This window comes from Cydia pomonella, chromosome 18 (genome assembly GCF_033807575.1).
Source record: "Cydia pomonella isolate Wapato2018A chromosome 18, ilCydPomo1, whole genome shotgun sequence".
Lineage (NCBI taxonomy): Eukaryota > Metazoa > Arthropoda > Insecta > Lepidoptera > Tortricidae > Cydia > Cydia pomonella.
This window is the reverse complement of record NC_084720.1, coordinates 18,719,456-18,738,534: the sequence shown is the minus strand read 5'-3', so window position 1 is coordinate 18,738,534 and position 19,079 is coordinate 18,719,456.

Below are 19,079 nucleotides of genomic sequence, written 5' to 3'. Positions count from 1 at the left end.
CAGTTTATTTTGCATTGGCAAGAGATACCGTATGCGCAAAGTCGTTCTACGCAAGTATGTATAAAGTTCATTTGATTACTATAACTAGCTTATAACTAAAATAGGCCCTTGAGGCATTGTACCAAGGATGCTGTCGGCATTTCCTCGTTGTATCTCAATACTGATACGTTGTGCGAGGAAGCCGCCAGCTGTTCGGTCACCAGTTACGTCAACCAGACGTTTCGCGATTTCTACAAAAAACTTGTACGCGCTGGGACCCCATGGAACTAGAGTTTCAACGCCAAATGGTACAAAATAGTTCATTTTATTTATGCAATAATTTTATTTTCTAGTATAGTAAACACCCCTATATTGGGATGGTAAAGACAAATCCTGTAAAACAAGTATTTACCATCAGTTTTTAATCGCTGGCAACATTTTACTATAAACAAGAGCCAAAGAGCTGCTTAAATTTAATTTTGCATTGATATTTGTGAAATTGAAAATTAATGGCGCCATACATCCCATGACTGGAGCAAAAATTAATTAAATTACATAAATTTTAATTGGTTAATAATATTGAAACCTATTTCAGTAGCTTTCATTAAATACATAGAAGACGAATTGAACATTCAACTTTTGAAGCATAAAGCGGTAGAAATTTTACAGATGTCGGTGACATATCGAAATATTCCAAATTTTCTCTTAAATGTCCCATGACTGGTGCCGTTAACATATATTATTATCGTTTAATATACATAGTTTTTACCATCTTAAATTAACTGCTTATTTTCCCTGCAAGTTTTTCTTTCATCCCCATCAAACCTTATATGACATTTATTTCACCTGCGATCTTGACCATCTCGGTGCAGATTTTTAAGCCTCTATAATTTAAAAACCCCCTACGCTATACTAATGTCAATAAAAACCATTTTATGCCAAAAATGCCTGACATCATTTTCGAAAAGAGCTGACACTCTTGAAAGTGCTGGATCGATTTGCATCAAACATAGCTAAGAAACACCCGAGGGATATACTTTCACGCAAAAAAACCTGCATCGAAATTGATCCATCCGTTGGAGAGCTACGATGCCACAGACAGCCAGACAGACATTGGCGTTAAACATATAACACCCTTCTTTTTGCGTTGGGAATTAAAAAATGACCATCTAAAATCGTTAATTATTAAAAACTGATACCGAAATCTAGGCGACTTGAATAGGCCATTTAACCTCTAAACATACAGACTGTCGAGAGATATTCTCGAGACGGGGATATTTACGAAATATTAAGCATTCACCACTTCATTTCCACTCCAATGCGACTTCAAACATTATCATAAATTACTAAGAATCATGGCGAATAATAACGTTTAGTGCTTGCGGCTACGAGACGACTCCGATGGGTCTATGTTAATTTGTAAATATGGTTTTTAGACATCTTCAAACTTAAACTGTAATGCACTGTACCCGGGCGGATTCAATGTGTTTTCAGCATAACTTTAGCCACAGTAGCAATATATCTCTACTTACTTTTTTATATACTTTTTTTTTATATTTGGGGATAATGTTACACAGATCGACCTAGCACCAAACTAAGCAAAGCTTGTGCTATGGGTACTAGGCGATGATAAGCACACTTATATAGATAAATAAATACATACTTATATACATAGAAAATACCCATGACTCGGGAACAAATATCTGTGTTCATCACACAAATAAATGCCCTTACCGGGATTCGAACCCATAGGCAGCTTCATAGGCAGGGTTACTACCCACTAGGCCAGACCGGTCGTCAATCCACGATCGGCCGCCAACGTATAATATCTTAACTTTTTTCTTTAATTTAACTTCTGCAAAACAGAAAATAAATTATTGAATTAAAAATAAGAATAAAAGCTTCTGAATAGGAAATAAAACAGCACAGTAGAAAGAAACCGTAAATTAAATTAAATTAAATATCATTTATTTTCAGGCAACTGAGGCCCATACATACCTTACAAACTAACATACATGTATGTATGTAAATAATAAAAATCTTAAAATAATTTTGCCGACGCAGTTTTCGGTTGCGCAACCTGTTCCGGCGTGGGATTCGGCTGATTTCCTCGAAACCGCCGAAAAATAAAAACTAAAAACGACATTGTAAAAGCCGTAACGTCTAAACGTCCCTCAATTCCGCTATTTAAGCTCCATCCATTTTCAATGGTCCTTTAATTGTACATCAAAATGAATCTTAGATTTATTCCGATTCAGTAATTATTAGGCTCAAAGGAATCGGGAATGGCTTAGTAATTCATCAGGGAGCTTTCCTACGGTTTCTTAGAAGAAATTGTAGGCCAGAGGGTACCTTAGTTATTGAATGGAAAAATATTATGGGACGAGTTATGTTACGGATACCTTATATAAGAGGTGAAAGTAAAAGGTTAACTGAAAGAGATTCCTGAAAGGGATGAGTTCGCATTTGTAAAAATGATGTGTATTCTTTCCTGTTTTATGTTTCTTTTTGTACAATAAAGTGTTTTACTACTTTACTACTATTTGATTAAGAAGAAATAAAAATGTGTTTTACAGTACATATGGTGCTACTTTACCGCACTAGTGCGAAAAGTAGCATATTACGTTACTGTGTTGAACAATTAAAGGGCCATATGTACTGTAAAACGTTGTACGATACATGTGCGAATAGGTAATTTGCAACTCGTGTCGATTTAAAACACTCCCTTCGGTCGTGTTTTAATTTATCGCCACTCGTTTCGAATTTCCTAATTTCTCGCACTTGTATCGTAATGTACTATTTTTTACGACTGTATTAGAGCGAGATCCCAGAGCCGCTAGACCTTACTTATATTCTCATGAATAAAATGTATGGGATAATGTAGTGTTAGTGTGTACTGTTAATGTCTGCATACTTGCTATATTGGCCCGCGGCCATTTGTCCGGTACAAGGTGCTAAATTTAGGTAAAAATATTACTAACTTTTCTTAAATTCTCATGGCTGATTTTTATGTATATTTAGAAAATATTGTTAAAAAATTATACTTAACATTGCCAGACCATTTCCGCCGCAGGGAACTATTACCAGACTATCGCCGACAAAAAAAAAAAAATTATTATCCCATACGTTTTATTCATGAGAAAATATGTAAGGTCTGGCGGCTCTGGGATCTTGGACTATAATGGTTGAATTAACATTTCGTATACCAAACTATAATTGTATGCTTTTTACAAGCTTTTATTTAGTTACACCTGTCCCGTTGTCTGTCGGTCTGTAATCAAATCTTGCAAGTTGAATTTGATCCACTTCCCGGTTTCCGATTGAGCTGAAATTTTGCATGCATGTAAGTCGGTTGACAATGCAATATTATGGTACCATCGAGCTGATCTGATGATGGAGACAGGAGATGGCCATAGGAAATCTGTGATAAAATAACGCAACCTAATTGTGTTTGGGGTTTTTATAATTAGCTCGATGAGTATTATTCACCTGTCTAAAAAAGTACAATCAGCTTTAAAAGCTTGTAATAAAAATGTATATTAATGGTTGCCAAAAATTATCATGTATGGGCGTCCACTCAACTATAAGATTCTCTTCTATACGGTACAGTCAACTTTAAAAAAAAATTACCAATCACGTGCCGCGGCGCTCCCATAGAAAGTACTAAAGGGACGCGGAGCGCGGCACGCGGGGCGGGAGTCACGCGTTTATGTCTATATTTATGTCTACTGAGATTCTTACCAATTTTTAATTCATTATTTAGGTTTTATAGTAAAAAAGTATTATTTTAGATGACTCGTAGAAAAACTATTGTATACAATAGTGATATAATCAAGCTTTTCAATCTCGTCCCTTACTTAGGCAACTCAGCAAGCTTCGTACCCTAAACACGGTACTCGACTGAAAAGCTCTCTTTTATATCACGATTGTATAAAATACTATTATTTTATCTTATTTGGTATGGTAAATGCCCAAAATGAAGAGGGGGCAAAATTTCAAAGTCTAGTGACTAGATCAAGTGGGCTATCATTTGAAAGAGCTCAAATTGTACATTAAACATTTTTATTTTCATAGTGAAAAAGAATTGATTTATGGAGGAAAATGTGAAAAATAATAAATTATGTCCGAAGTTTACCGAAAAAAAATTATGATTTTTTTACGTATTACATTACTATAATTTTTACAGGAAAAATATTATCAGAAATATTATCTTGGTAACTTTTTTTTAATTAACTAAATACATTACCGATTTCAGTTTGCAATTTAACCAACTTTACGCCTGTTTTTTACATCTTGAAATTTCTATTAGATTACATTAAAGACACCTTTATTCAAATAAAGGCAAAAAAAATCGGTTCACATGATAGAGAATTATCCTCGAAAAACCAACATAATTATGTACAGTCAGCATCAAAAGTAGCGGTTGAAACAACGCGCCAAAAGTATCTGATATTCCGGTTAACTTTTCCAAATGTAGATAATTTTCTAAAATTCGCGTTCAAAAATGTATCTTTTACAGTCTTAGTTGTTCTATATTAAAGACATCACTTTTTGTTAAGCTGTTACAGAATGGTAGATACTTATGAAGCGTTATTTGATCCGCTGCTTTTGATGCTGACTGTCCATTACATCGCGCAAATTAGACCATTTGTAGATAGATGGCGCTGTACACGATAATGCTTAGTATAGGTACATCTGATCAAAAGTCTTTCGCCTTTATAGTTACACGAGATAATTCAACGTTTGTACGGAACCCTCGGTGCGCGAGTAAAACAAACTCGCACTTGACCGGTTTTTTTATCTATGGGCCTATTGCCTGAAATAAAGATTTTCATTTCATTTCATTTCATAAACCACCAGTTGTCAGACAAATTAACAAAGTATTTGAAGTAGTTGAGGAATGGGGACACAAAGCACTATTTCCTGGAAGATATCCTGCAGGCGACGGAGGCCCACAATTACGGAGCTGAGGATTTCATTGCCAAATATTTTCCTTTATCCGCTAGGGGGCGGTGCAAGTGAAGAGGTTTTGACTATCGTTAGTTTTTATAGCAAAAATTAAACAATCTTGACATGTTCTTTTTATTGAAAAACGCTTTAAAATATTACTTATGAAAGTAAAATAATGTAAATAATCCTATATGATTTATAACTGTTACCAATTGCTGTGACTTACACGAGGCCTGGCAAAAGCTTCGAGTCAGAAAATGCCTGTTTCCATCGAGATCTACATAGGTTTTCATATTTGCATTTTTTGTGTTTTTCTCAAAAATGTGGCATACTTTATATACACGTTCACTTCGCGTCGTTACACGCACCGCGCCCCCGGCTTCATCCGCGCCGTGCGTTACCGTCGCTGGGACCAAAATTAGACACTGCGTTTTCGATTTACGAACAAAATGCGACCATTTCCGAGCATAATTAGATTTTTACAGAATTTGATGTATATTAACCACAGCGGTATCATCGACGATCTGTCTTGCCAAGTGGGTAGTGACCCTGCCTATGAAGCCGATGGTCCAGGGTCCAAATCCTGGGAAGGGCATTTAATATGTGTGATGGAGCACAGATATTTGTTCCTGTCATGGGTGTTTTTGATGTATTTATAAATATTTATATATTACAATTACATCGGTGTCTTAGTACCCAAAACACATTACAAGCTCTATTAAGCTTACCGTCGGACTTAATAAGTTTGTCTGATAATTACCTATTATGTTTATTTATTCATCGTCGCTAATAATTAATAGAATAATTAACACTTTTGTTTTGATCGTCGCTAATCTCATTAGTTTTTCGTTTATTTCTTATTTCGTATTAAGTATTTAGGTACTTATTGAGTCACGTGTTCTTTACTCGTCTTGTTCGCTCTTTGTCATTATCTTCTTTGGTCATATTTTATAAGAGGTCTCTCATCTTAATATGTCTTTCGTTTATCTTCGTCTCGACCATGCGTTCCGTGGCCCTCCTCCTTCAGGGTAAGAAAGAAAGGTTAAACATATGACGTCTCTAGCCGCTTGTCGCTTACACCACCCTCCTTTTTCCCCCAGCCTTCATTATTGAAAGGTCGCAATATAACCGCCCCCGCCCGCCGTCTCGTAATTAGGACATCTGTTGTGATATTACGAAGGTGCAAAGCTTCAAACGTATTGATTTTCAGCAGGTGGGTGGATCAAACAAGGCTCTCATGGACTTTGGAATTTGCGATTAGTGTTTTTGTTAATTCCAAAGGAATGACTTCTAGCCTAGTAAGTAGTGAGCCTGCCTACGAAGAAGGAGGTGCTAGGATCGGATCCTGGTACGGTCACGTCTGAAAATATAAATACGGACCAAAGCGAAGAGCATTTAAAAGTTTTCGCCGTTTACTGAGAATCACCTCTTTTAAATTATGGTCTTTAACATAAAAGTATAAAATCTAGAAGATTTTACGAGCATTTTGAAGATCAAATGGGATAGTTCAAGGAACTTTCCTAATTGGTGACTCTATAAAATATGTCACAAAATTTAGAATTTTTATGAGATGTCTCTCGTATAAAATTGCTGGGTGTTTATACTTATAAATTTTATGATTAAGTTAGAAGCTACTATATTATCTGAACTGTAAACTAACGGCCTGATTCGAAGAATGATTAAGACACGTTTAAGATCTTTAAAAGATCGATAACTAAAGGACATGTAGAAATTGACGTTTATTTCGATTCCGCTGTGATCCCAATAAGATCTATCTACGATATTTCTGTGACAAAGTGACATCGGTTGCCCGAATCGAGGTGCTTCTGTCAAACATATGACATACAAACGATATCTAAATGAGAACTTATCGTTATCGTATTTCATTCTTCGAATAGGGCCGTAAACCTATGTTGGAGGACAGATACTTGTTCTAATACGAAATAAAGTAACGATTTGAAGTACAGAGTGTTATTTCAACCCTAAGCATACTTAATCACTTGGCTGGCGCGATGACCTAAAATGAGTCTTGGCCTCCAACATAAGAGAACGCTACTTTGCTCGGTCCAGAGCGAATTTACGCCAGCTTTCGCTGATGCCGAGCTCACTGAGATCTGCCTTCACTCTTGGGCAGATCCCAACGATATGGGACTGCCCCTAAGCACAGATAATACGTTAGCAGTACTCTACTGCTAACGTATTATCTGCGGTAAGGATATGGTCGAAGAAGCTCTTGAGTACCTAGTTGACGGATCTCTCCTAAGGGAGTAATTACACAAAAGATCCCTATGGGTCGAATTCTGTCTGCAAGGACCCCCCATAATCATAAGATAAGATAATATCTGTGGTATTACTAGACCGATACGACCTACAAGAAAAGAGCATGTCTTAAAAGCCAACGCAACGCACTTGCAACATGTCTGGTGTTGCAGGTGTCCATGGGCAACGGTAAATGTTTACCACTGGTGATTTGTCTGCTCGTTTACCTCCTTACTGTTCAGTTTGCATCACAAGAAAGTATTCTTAAGAAAACTTATCCTGTGGAACCGGGTACGTCTTTAAACTACGTCCAAAAAAGAGGTATGAGCATTGTGAATGTCATCTCGCTTTGTGTGGTAGGGCACAGCACAGCGGATGTCATTCCAGATCTAGAGCAGAGCCCAACTGGGGAAGTACCTCCACCTTACAGAAAACCGCAGCCAAATAACACTAGACCCTACTCAGTGTTGTGTTCCTGCCGGTGAGTAAGGTTCTCAACGAGCTTGCGGAGTATTAGGGTTGGCAACGCCCATGTAACTCCTCTGGAGTTGCCGGCGTACATAGGCTACGGAGCCTGCTTATCATCAGGCGGGCCGTATGCTTGCTTGCCACCGACGTAGAATATAAATAAAGGCAGGCGTAGACATGCAGACCATGTGATACTGATCTAACATGGATCTGACATCATTCCAATATGAGATGGTTCCAATTTCCTTTAGAGCAATTGCGCATTATGTCAATCTTCAACCAAAAACATCACTTTTGACACTGATAAATCACTATTAGATCACTATCCATTTAATTAATAAAACTCAAATTGGCTTGTTCGGCAGGTCTTCAGACGTAGACTATTTGCGCCATCAAGTCAGAAATACTCAAAAGCTTTTTATATAACTTAATTTTTTTTCCACAAACGTTGACATCGACCCAGAATTCGGGAGTTCAGAATGTCCTCTAAAACAATAAAGGTGGATTGGTCTTCATAAATTGTTCGGCCCCTAAGAGATTCTGCTGGTTATTTATGTCTGAAGTTTTGTACGGAAACACAGTACAGGGCGGAGCGGTAGAGGAACGTTGTTTTATTTTGCAATTGAAGGTTGAGGGAGGCGATGACTGAGATACGCGTCATACTCGTGATCGGGTGCTGTTATAAGTATGTAACTCTACTTTTGAGTGGCATTAACGTGAGACATTTCATTCAGTTCTTGTCTGTTTGTCTGATTTTATTTCTTGTCTTGTAATTATTTATATAAGAATTCAAGTCTTGGAGACCCTTTACATATCCAAGGATAATTTAACTCTCGTTTTTTCTTATAGTTTTTTTTGTGTAATCCAACATTTAGAGACTGTATACATAAGGGATATAAATTATCTACTGATGTATCTTCCTGTATGTACAAACGGATTAGAGTTTTAGCTCAAGTACATATGAAATCCTATATTCCCCTACTGTTCCACCGTTCTCTGTTACTCGTGGATTCAATTCCTGAATTATAAAACGGCCATTATAACAGCGGATTAGCGCAGTAAATTGATTCTTCTCCGGTCTCGGGGCTTAGCACGGATTGGGCTTTTCTGCTTGTTTGTCTGTTCTACTTCTTTACTTGGCGATTTAGCCCCTACCCAACTTATGGCTGAGTTCCATTGATCGATAGGGTCCGTATGCGGGGTGCAGGAGATTTCCATAAAGCATGCCATACATTCATTCATATTTATTTCGTATATAGGCCCATATATATAGGCCATAGGGCCCGCATTCGGGAAACTGTTTTCATTGGTCGATAGGGCCCTCATGCGGGGTGTGGGATATTTCCAAAACGCATGCCATTAAGAGTTTCACTAGTCGTTATACCACCTTACCGCCTGCGGGGAGTCACCTACATGCTGTATATCGACCGAACTATCAACTAATGAGTTTCACTAGTCATTATGCCGCCTTCGGGGTAACCCGCACGCTTTATATCGACCGAGTTATCGACCACTGAAATAGAGCCATCAGTCTGATGCCTATAGATACACTACGCAGTGTTTCTTTTTCTACGGTTCTCCTTTTAAAAATATCCATCAAATTTATGATGATGGTGAAATCATCATAAATTTGATGGTGAAATCATCATAAATTTGATGGATATATGCGAAATATATATATGCGAAAAGTGTACTCGAAGAGCATAACGTTGTTTGGTAGTTGCTTTTAGAAACTGTCACGATGGATGACCGGGTGTTAATTAGAGAATGGTTAAACGCATTTCGCCGCTGCACCTCTTTATACAACAGGAAGCGCTAGCTTCGGCGGTACGTCTCAAAAAATCGAATCTCTGGAGACCACCCAGGGTACCACACACCGAGATCCTCTACGAGGCGATAGGTAAGGAACCGCTAATAGAAGCGGTGACTGACAGGATACCCAGGCAATACATCTTCGACAAGAAATACAAGATACAGTTACACGAAGAACCTCGTGAAGGACTTAACCCGAGAGAGCTGAGAATCTTCACGGATGGATCAAAGACAAGGTCAGGCACTGGCGCGGGAGTATTCTCAGAGGACCTAAACATACATATCTCAACACCACTAGGCGCCCACAACACAGTCTTCCAGGCGGAATGTATGGGCATCATAATGGCAGCACACGCAATCGTCTCAAGGAAAGTAGAGGACTACCCCATCCGCATACTCTCTGACAGTCGGTCAGTACTGCAAGCTCTGCAAAGTTATACTTTGACCTCAGGGCTAATCTACGAATGCCACAAGGCTCTGGCAGAGGTAAGCACCACCACCAGCGTAACTCTGCAGTGGATTAAGGGACACAGCAACTCGCGAGGGAACGATGCAGCCGACATATTGGCGAGAGGTGGCTCGGAACTGAGGGTGGCAGGACCGGAGCCAATCATACCTCTGCCTTATGCCTGGCTCCGGAACATGCTGAGACGCAACACCAAGGTAAAACACCAACAGTACTGGTCTAACCTAGGCACGTGCAGGCAGGCGAAGGAGGCCCTCCCGACAATCGACCCCGGTTTGTCGAGGAGGCTGAGACAGCTGAAGAGGCCACAGCTCCGGCTTTTGACTGGGGCCATAACCGGCCACGCCCCACTAAACAAACACCTATTAACCCTACGTGTTACAGATAGCCCCCTCTGCAGAGCGTGCATGGAGGAGGAGGAGACAGCCGCCCACGTCATTCTTGAATGCCCAGGGGTGGCAGAATACCGGGCACAATACCTCGGTTCCCCGGGGTCTCTCCCAGAAGTCGTCGGCAACATCAAGGGTCTGCTAGGCTTCCTGGTAGAGTTGGGTTGGCAGGAGTAGTGCCGTCAACCCACCATCACGCAAAATAGGCGCGAATTGCGACGTCGAGTTGCGGAAACCCAGCCCGCGAATACGAATAACGAATAACGAACGCATTTCAACACAAATTCTTCATTAGCTTCACACTTCCATGTTAGTTCGTTGAATAATAAGATATCAATATTGCACTTTAAACAACATTTATGAGCAAAACACAAAAAACCTCGAAATAACTTCGCCATTTTGAACTTTTTGAAGTTTAAACGGAAATCCTTATACGGTTATGATGGTTGCACTTCTCTATATGACAGCGTGGATAACTCCATAAGGCGTATGATGGCCTGTTGATCGGTACTGATTCCCGACCGAAGAGATTCTTACGTATTTTTTACTTCGATTCAGAAAAGGAACTCAGGTTCCTGGCGGCATCGTTTAATAAAGTAATAAGTTTATTTAAGTAAGTATAAACACTTCGCTCCAAATTTATAAAATTATCAAAAAATCGCCAAACGCTTGCTATGGTTAATATACATCAATTTATGTAAAAAACATTTTCCATAATGTAAATATCCTGAGAGTAAAATGGGGTCTACGTTTGTATGGAGAAGCGGCCTTTTCCTCTTAATCGTAATATTAACTTAATGTAGCAATGAGGCGCCACTGCAAAGTAAACATTAAAATTAGGTCCTTAAATTTAGGTTACAAATAGATTATTATATTATTAATATAACGATCAATATAGTATTAAAACAAGTACAAATTGTGTTTAAACAGTGATATTGACTGTACACAGTGTATATGTGTAATTGAAATGTTTCTCGTTAAAATTGTGTTATCAGACTGTACCTATTTGACTTCATTTAATAACAGTTCATGACATGACGCGAACTTTTAAATTAAATCACTAAAGTTTTGGTGATAATCTTAGACCTTGTCTTTTATAAATATTACAAAAAAAGGTTCGTGACGTTTAAAACTGTTAAAAAGGAAATATGAAATTGTGCATCTTTTTTATTATGCCATTGTTTATATGTTAATTAAAATACTTCTTAAGTTTTGGCTACCCTTAATTTAATTTCACCTATTTTCAAAAATTCAAAAAAAGGTATAGTGTAAAAGTTCTCAAATCATAGAATGTCTATTTGTTTCTCAAAATACCACATTCCTATTAACTTTTCATGCCATTTTCTGGCTGAACATGTATTGCTACTCAACAATAATGTACCTACCAACCATCTTATGTATACCATGTTTATCGCAATAAATTATTTCGTTCATTCATTCCCAAAACACCTAAACTTCAAATCGACGTAGTGTCGTCGAAATCGACATAAATGTCAAATGACGAACATTAATCAGTGCGATTTTATGCAATATAATCATCTTTAATTCCAGCAGATTGTTAAAAGAATATTGTTAAATACGACAAAGGTTATAAAAGTGCATTTAAGACATAGATAAACTGATTATATTTATAAAAAAAAATCCCATAGAAAATGTTGCTTTTTAAAATTTAGGCATTTTGAAACTTGGACGATATGATAAAAGTCATTATGATATTCAGTAATTTATAGAAGGAAACAATTTAACATTTAATCATTTTGAGACTATGTAAGTAATTTTCAAATAAAGGACATGTAAATCAAATGAAAATGAAACTCTTCACCAAATAATGCTATCAATTGCTCAATAAATTAACATAAAATATAAGTGCACATGATTTCAAGAACATTATCATTGACTTATCACATTCATGGAATTGCAATCAAATCTCATCCGTTCAGTGTAGGTATTTTTTTGTTCTGAACTTTTGACCAATGACTTATATGGTTAATGAAAAAATACTGATACTAAGATTTTTTGTTGCTATGTGCTGTGTTTAAATTTGTAAGCTATAAGATTATTATAATGCATTTTAATTAAAGTAGGAACCGGTCAACATTAATATTTATTTTTTAAATTACCGTCAAACAAGCTAACTTTGCCTCCTATATTTGCCCAAAAACAAATTCGTTTACGTATGTAGATAAAGCTATAACAGTTATAGTTACATTTCTATTTTTATATACATATAATCATGGTAGAAAAAAAGATAGAATATCATTTATTTCAGTATAAATACACAGTTATACAATACATACATAAAAGTCGAATTCATTGTAAGTACATATTTATCACGTCACAACTTAAAATAAAAGTAAATAATTTTATATAATCAATAGAAATCAGTACACAAAAAACTTAAATAAAACACTATTATTACAAAAAAAAAAAAAAAAAACAAGCACCACTATATAAACACAAACTTAAAATTATTTAACTAAAGTAAAGCCCGTCCTGTGACATGCCTTGTCCAAAAGTCCCCATCACACTCGCAGCGTTGCCACGCTGTATGGCGATGGAGACCTGTTGGACAAGCCAAGACCCAGAACGGGGATCGTTCCCCCTCTCCCTTAGCCGCCGACCCAGTTCCCTGAACAATTCGGACGCCTCGCTGCACCAGGGTCCGGCTGTCTCGACAGCAATGGGCACAAAATCGTACGCCCCCTGTAACCCGGAGTACTTGGCACGCTTATTTTTGGCGGCAATTTCTGCCGCTGAACCCGCGGCCTTAACCGTGTGTCTTAGATGGGATGCAGCAAATGTACTAACACATGTCGCATCCCATAAAAGACACCGCCCCCTCCGCCAGGGGACTAAGGTGAGCCCGTCGGGTCTTTTACCGTCCGACCGTGACAAGCCTGGTGGTTCCAGTACGCACGGGATATTGGCCGACACCATTGCCCGCCGCACAATTTCATTTAAAGAGTGGTGTCTAGGGAAACGACCGGCGCACCTTTGGCAACTCAGCCCGTGATGGCCACTCTCCTCAACCATCATGCCACAAATACACCGGTGTGCGTTGCACACTTTGCATCCCAGCCTTAGGGCCACTGCAATTCTCAGGGAGTCGTTGTCCAACAGTGTGCCCAGGTGCGGAGATGGCAAAGCATGCAACCACGCTCCCGACTCCGGCATGGAAACTGCCTTGAGGCGCGCCAAGTCGGCCCCCGAAGCCCCACTCTGTAAATTTGCGCACGCAAGTTTGCAAAGGATGTCATCCCATGCCCTCTGCGTCACCAAGCTATCGGGACGTTCACTGGTAGGGCATAATGTGGCCCATTTTGCCAAAGCCTCGGAAACGTATGGTACGCACACGTCGCTACCCTGGATTCCCAGAATACGAGCAACGAGACCAGCTGAGCCATGCGCCGACGCCAAAAAGGCCACCAAACCGACGTCCTGCACCCGCCGAATACCAAGACCGCCGTAACGAACCGGTAAGGAAGCCTGACGCCACTGAGTATCATTCAGATTCACATTTAGCAGCGATTCCAAAGCAACCTTGAGCGTGTCGTCCAGAGAAAGCAGATCCTGTTCAAAAAACCAAGTTGGAGACGTGCGCAAAGTGTACACCATGCGGGGCAACGCGAAACAATTCCGCAACAAAATGAGGGAGACGTGTGCAGCCAGATGCGCCAAATGCTCGCGTACTCCCGAGAGTGCCTGCCTTTTAAGTTGTAGTACAGAGCTGACACCCTCGGAAAACACGGGAGCACCTAGCAAATGGAAAGAGGATTTATCAATCTGCCTCATTCCGGGCAGAACTACTTCAAGCTCCGTAAAAGCTTCACAGGATATGCCCCCGCAGGTAAAATACTCGCACTTGGATGGATTAATCTCCAGGCCGATCTCTTTAAAAGCTGGTATTAAGGTCTTTAAACTCTCAACGACCACATCTGGGCTACCTCCAATGATGCCGTCATCCAAATACCACACATTTAACGGAGCGCTCACCCCCGAGATTATTTTATGGATGGCCAAGCAGAAAATAAGGGGTCCCAGGGGGTCTCCCTGTTGAGCACCGACTTGCGACTGGATGACATCACTAGAGTAGAATAGGTTACTTGGAGAGGAATAGCATTGGTAAATGAAGGGGTATAAAGAGGGAGTTCTTTCTAGGACCTCCTTAAGAATGATGTCTCTTTCCACCGTGTTAAACGCATTTTTTATATCGATCTTAACAATGACATTACCAGATGCATGGCGTTCAACAGCATAATGGCGAGTGGCATGAATCGCCGCCTCACAGCCCAGCACAGTGCCGAAGCCCATCTGCCTGGGGAGTAAATAGCCAGACATTACCTCCCTTACTGCTCGACAGCAAAGTTTAGCCGTGAGATTAATTATATATTTATTTTGTGATAATACTATATACAACAAGCAATCTGCTTGGCTCGGGAATTTGCTGCGAGTTGTCAAATATAGGGTAGGTATATTTTGTGGGCAAAAAATTGATGTTAAATTAATGCAATTTAAAAAAATTAGAACCCTTTGACAAATATTTCCCGGTTTCAGTTATAAATATAAGGCGTAAATTATATCTATTTTGGTTTAAGTAAACTATCAAGGCCTAAAGACACACAATTTTGACGGTGGGCAATGTAAACCTGTGGTGACCGGTCTGGCCTAGTGGGTGATCCTGCCTATAAAGCCGATGATCCCGGGTTCGAATCCCAGGCATTTATTTGTGTGATTAACACAGATTTTTGTTCTTGAGTCATGGGTGTTTTCTACGTATATAAGAATTTATTTATCTACATACGTATCACGGTGCTCACGAGGAACCCGAAAGATTTTAACCGCGTACTTCTGAGGCCAAAAGAAGGAAAAAATGTTATATGAGTTTCAGTAAATTACGCCAAAAAAAATTTTTTTTTTTTGTTTTTTTTTCAAATTTTGAACGTTATTTGTACATAAAAAGTGAATGTTATTGTAAAACTCGCACTTAAAATATTTTTTTACGATTATTTTTTTTGGAAAACTAGTTCTTGCAAAGGTTACTTGTCACTTTTTGACATCTATCAATAAGGATATTTAGACTACGCCCCATAATGGCATCATCGCGATCAAAAAGGCGTATTGCACTAAGTTACGATAAGATGTTTTTTTTTACATTGGTATTAACTTTTAGGCGAAATTTAGAAATGTTTATATGACATTTTAGTCTCTAAATGTGATCAGTAATACACTGTCAAAATCTTTCGGGTTCCTCGTGAGCACCGTGTATATATCGTCGCCTAGTACCCATAGTATAAGTTAAGCTTAGTTTGGGGCTAGATCGATTTGTGTAAGATTGTCCCAGAAATAGCTTTATGTAAAATTGCCTTAAGAATCGACTAAGCTCTTATTCATTGTATTCATTACCCATAGTCCCTATATCTTTAATCCTGAGAGCATCGGAATCTGCAGAATTCACTGATAACGCTACGCAGAAACCTATCTAGAGTATTCCATACGTAAATAATCAGTCATAATGTATAAGTTGTATAATAGTGACCTTTCTAGATAGCGTAGCGTAGTGGCAGCGGAATTTCTTCTTTCAACAAGCTACAAGAAGAAGTAATTATCTAAATAGGTTTTGAGGGGTAAGATAGATAGTGTTGGCCTCCTAGAAAGGTTTCTAAAACTTTCTGTACCTGATGCGTACTGTAGTAGACGGAGGCGACCGCCCCTACTGGCCATAGTGCGCACGCGTACTCGTCTGCGCCTGCACTCCCCCGTATTGCGTGCAACTGCGCTCGCTAACTCCTTACTCACGGCCCTACCAGAGTGTGATCTGTTTGCAACAGGGATAGGAAGGCTAATATCTGAGTGGAAGGGAATGCTTGAAAGGATGCACGACAGATATTCGTAGATGTAAGTTAGTTTTTAATTAATAAATAAGTAGTTTTTAAGTAATGAATCTACGTAACGCTTTGGCGTAAGCTGTAATGTTATAAAAAAAAAAAAAAAAGTAGGAATGAACTGTCGCCTGAGGTATTTCCGGACCGATACGACCTTCAAACCTTCAAGAAAAGAGCGTACTCCCATCTTAAAGGCCGGCAACGCACTTACCCCTCTGGTGTTGCAGGTGTCCATGGGCGGCGGTGATCGCTTACCATCAGGTGATCCGTCTGCTCGTTTGCCTCCTCTACCATAAAAAAAGGTACAGAATTCTTACACCGACACAATACAAATACTCTTTACTGTATCATAAATAACATTAAAAACCGGCCAAGAGCATGTCGGGCCACGCTCAGTGTAGGGTTCCGTAGTTACTCTTCCGTCACAATAAGCTAAACTGGAGCTTAAAGTATAGTAAATTGTTAACCAAGGGATGAAACGGTACCTTTCACCCGAGTAAAACAAATAGGCAAATTTGCATAATCAGTACCTAATTAAAGTAAGTCTTTTTACTATGAAGGGAAAACTTTTTGCGATAACTCAAAAACAGCTAAACTGATCATGTCCGCTATAGTTTTCATTTAATGTCTTTCTTAAACTCTACTTCCACGATTATTTTCATATTTTTTGGACCTATGGTTCAAAAGGTAGAGGGAGGGGACACATTTTTTTTTTCTTTCGGAGCGATTATCTCCGAATATATTCACTTTATCAAAAAATGTTTCTTGAAAACCCCTATTAGTTTTGAAAGACCTTTCCAACGATACCCCACACTCTAGGGTTGAAGCGAAAAATAAAATTCACCCTCACTTTACGTGTAGGGGAGGTACCCTAAAAAAAATTAAATTTTTAGATTTTATTGTACGACTTTGTCGGCTTTATCGATTTATATATCCATGCCAAATTTCAGCTTTCTAGCACTAACGACCACGGAGCAAAGCCTCGGACAGACAGACAGACAGACAGACAGATGGACATGGCGAAACTATAAGGTTTCCGTTTTATGCCATTTGGCTACGGAACCCTAAAAAGGTACATAATTCTTACACCGACACAATACAAATACTCTTTACTGTATCATAAATCATAAGTCATTTATTTCGTGGTAAAACTTAATTTATATAGAGAAGTATATATATTAAAAAAAGAAGATTAAAACATATTGAAATAGTTTACCACGAAATGGGCTCGCCTCAGCATAATGCTGACCTGAAGGTCAGAGCTGATCTTCCGGCGGCATTTGTGGGCCACGATTGCAACTGTACGGCATGGCCTCGTAAAACTGAACGCATCCACTTGCGACAGTAGCGCCATCTACGTGTATGACAGATAACAGACATGACAATGTCAGATAATCTAAAACGCCATGCCGTACAAGGTATTAATAAATAACAATGGAACAATTACATCAGTTTAAGTGCTAAACACATGAAATAACCAATAAATAATTGTACATTTTAGGATAGTCCAAAAAAAATACATTATGAATATTATTTTTCCACAAAGTTATTTTTATGTTTAGATTAAGTTACAAGTGTTTAGATTAAATACCGCACGCAAAACTACAACTAACTTAAATTGTATATTTCTCATATAAGCGAATTTATTGTAATTCTTTTGAGTATAAAGATTTCCTTAAACTGAAATACGCAAAAAAATATCCATACCAGTATTTAGAGCAATTAAAAAACATTTACAGGTTGCTATAAATGAAATGATTCTGCCAAACGAACATGTATGAAAATAATATAACCCATCAAAATTCTTCTTTGGAGATGTTTTAATACGTTATATCTATTATTTAAAATTATTTAAAAAATATCAATGTTATTTTTCGGTTAGTGTGTTTTTTTTTTGTTTGTATGAGATTATTGCAAATATCAAAATTATGGCGACCAGTAAATCTTTAGCAAATTAGTTCAAATTTGGTTTATAAATTACTATTTCATAATGGAATAAAGGCAGCCTTGTGGAGATAAAATTTATTATACTTTTTTTTCTTCATACAAAGTTGGACCACCCTAGTATATATCAATACAGAAATAAATACAATAAATATAGAACTCAACTAGAGGTAAAGAACAGGCGGTCTTATCTCTAAAAGGCGAGTTCTTCCAGGCAACGTTTAGGCAGAGTAAATCTAATACATTTATTTCTGTCTATAGGTTTTCAGTCACTTAAATGTCATCACATTTGTTTCATATAAATAAATAAATAAATAAATAAATATTATACGACATTATTACACAAATTGACTAAGTCCCACGGTAAGCTCAATAAGGCTTGTGTTGAGGGTACTTAGACAACGATATATACAATATATAAATACATGGAAAACACCCATGACTCAGGAACAAATATCCATGCTCATCACACGAATAAATGCCCTTACCAGGATTTGAACCCGGGACCATCAGCTTCGTAGGCAGGGTCACTACCCACTAGGCCAAACCGGCCGTCGAAATGTATATTGATTAACAATACATATTAAAATAAAAATTAAATTAAATTATCATTTATTCCAGGCATAATATACGTGTAACCCATATTTGTGTTAGTAATTTACATAGCAGTACCTGGGCGATCGCTCGGTTATAACTATTTATTGTAATATGGTGGTGTATAGGTGATAATCTTAACTACATTTTTTTACTAAATTAAACTTGTCTAAAACAATAAAAATTAAAACAATAAAATTATATATAAAATTGAACAAATAAAAAAAAAAGTTAGTCACCGGGCGAGATTCGAACCCGTAACACTCGTTTAGTAGTCCGCGTCTTAACCCGCTGGACCAGACGGACAGTGGCCAGCAATACGAAATTAGCGCCCAC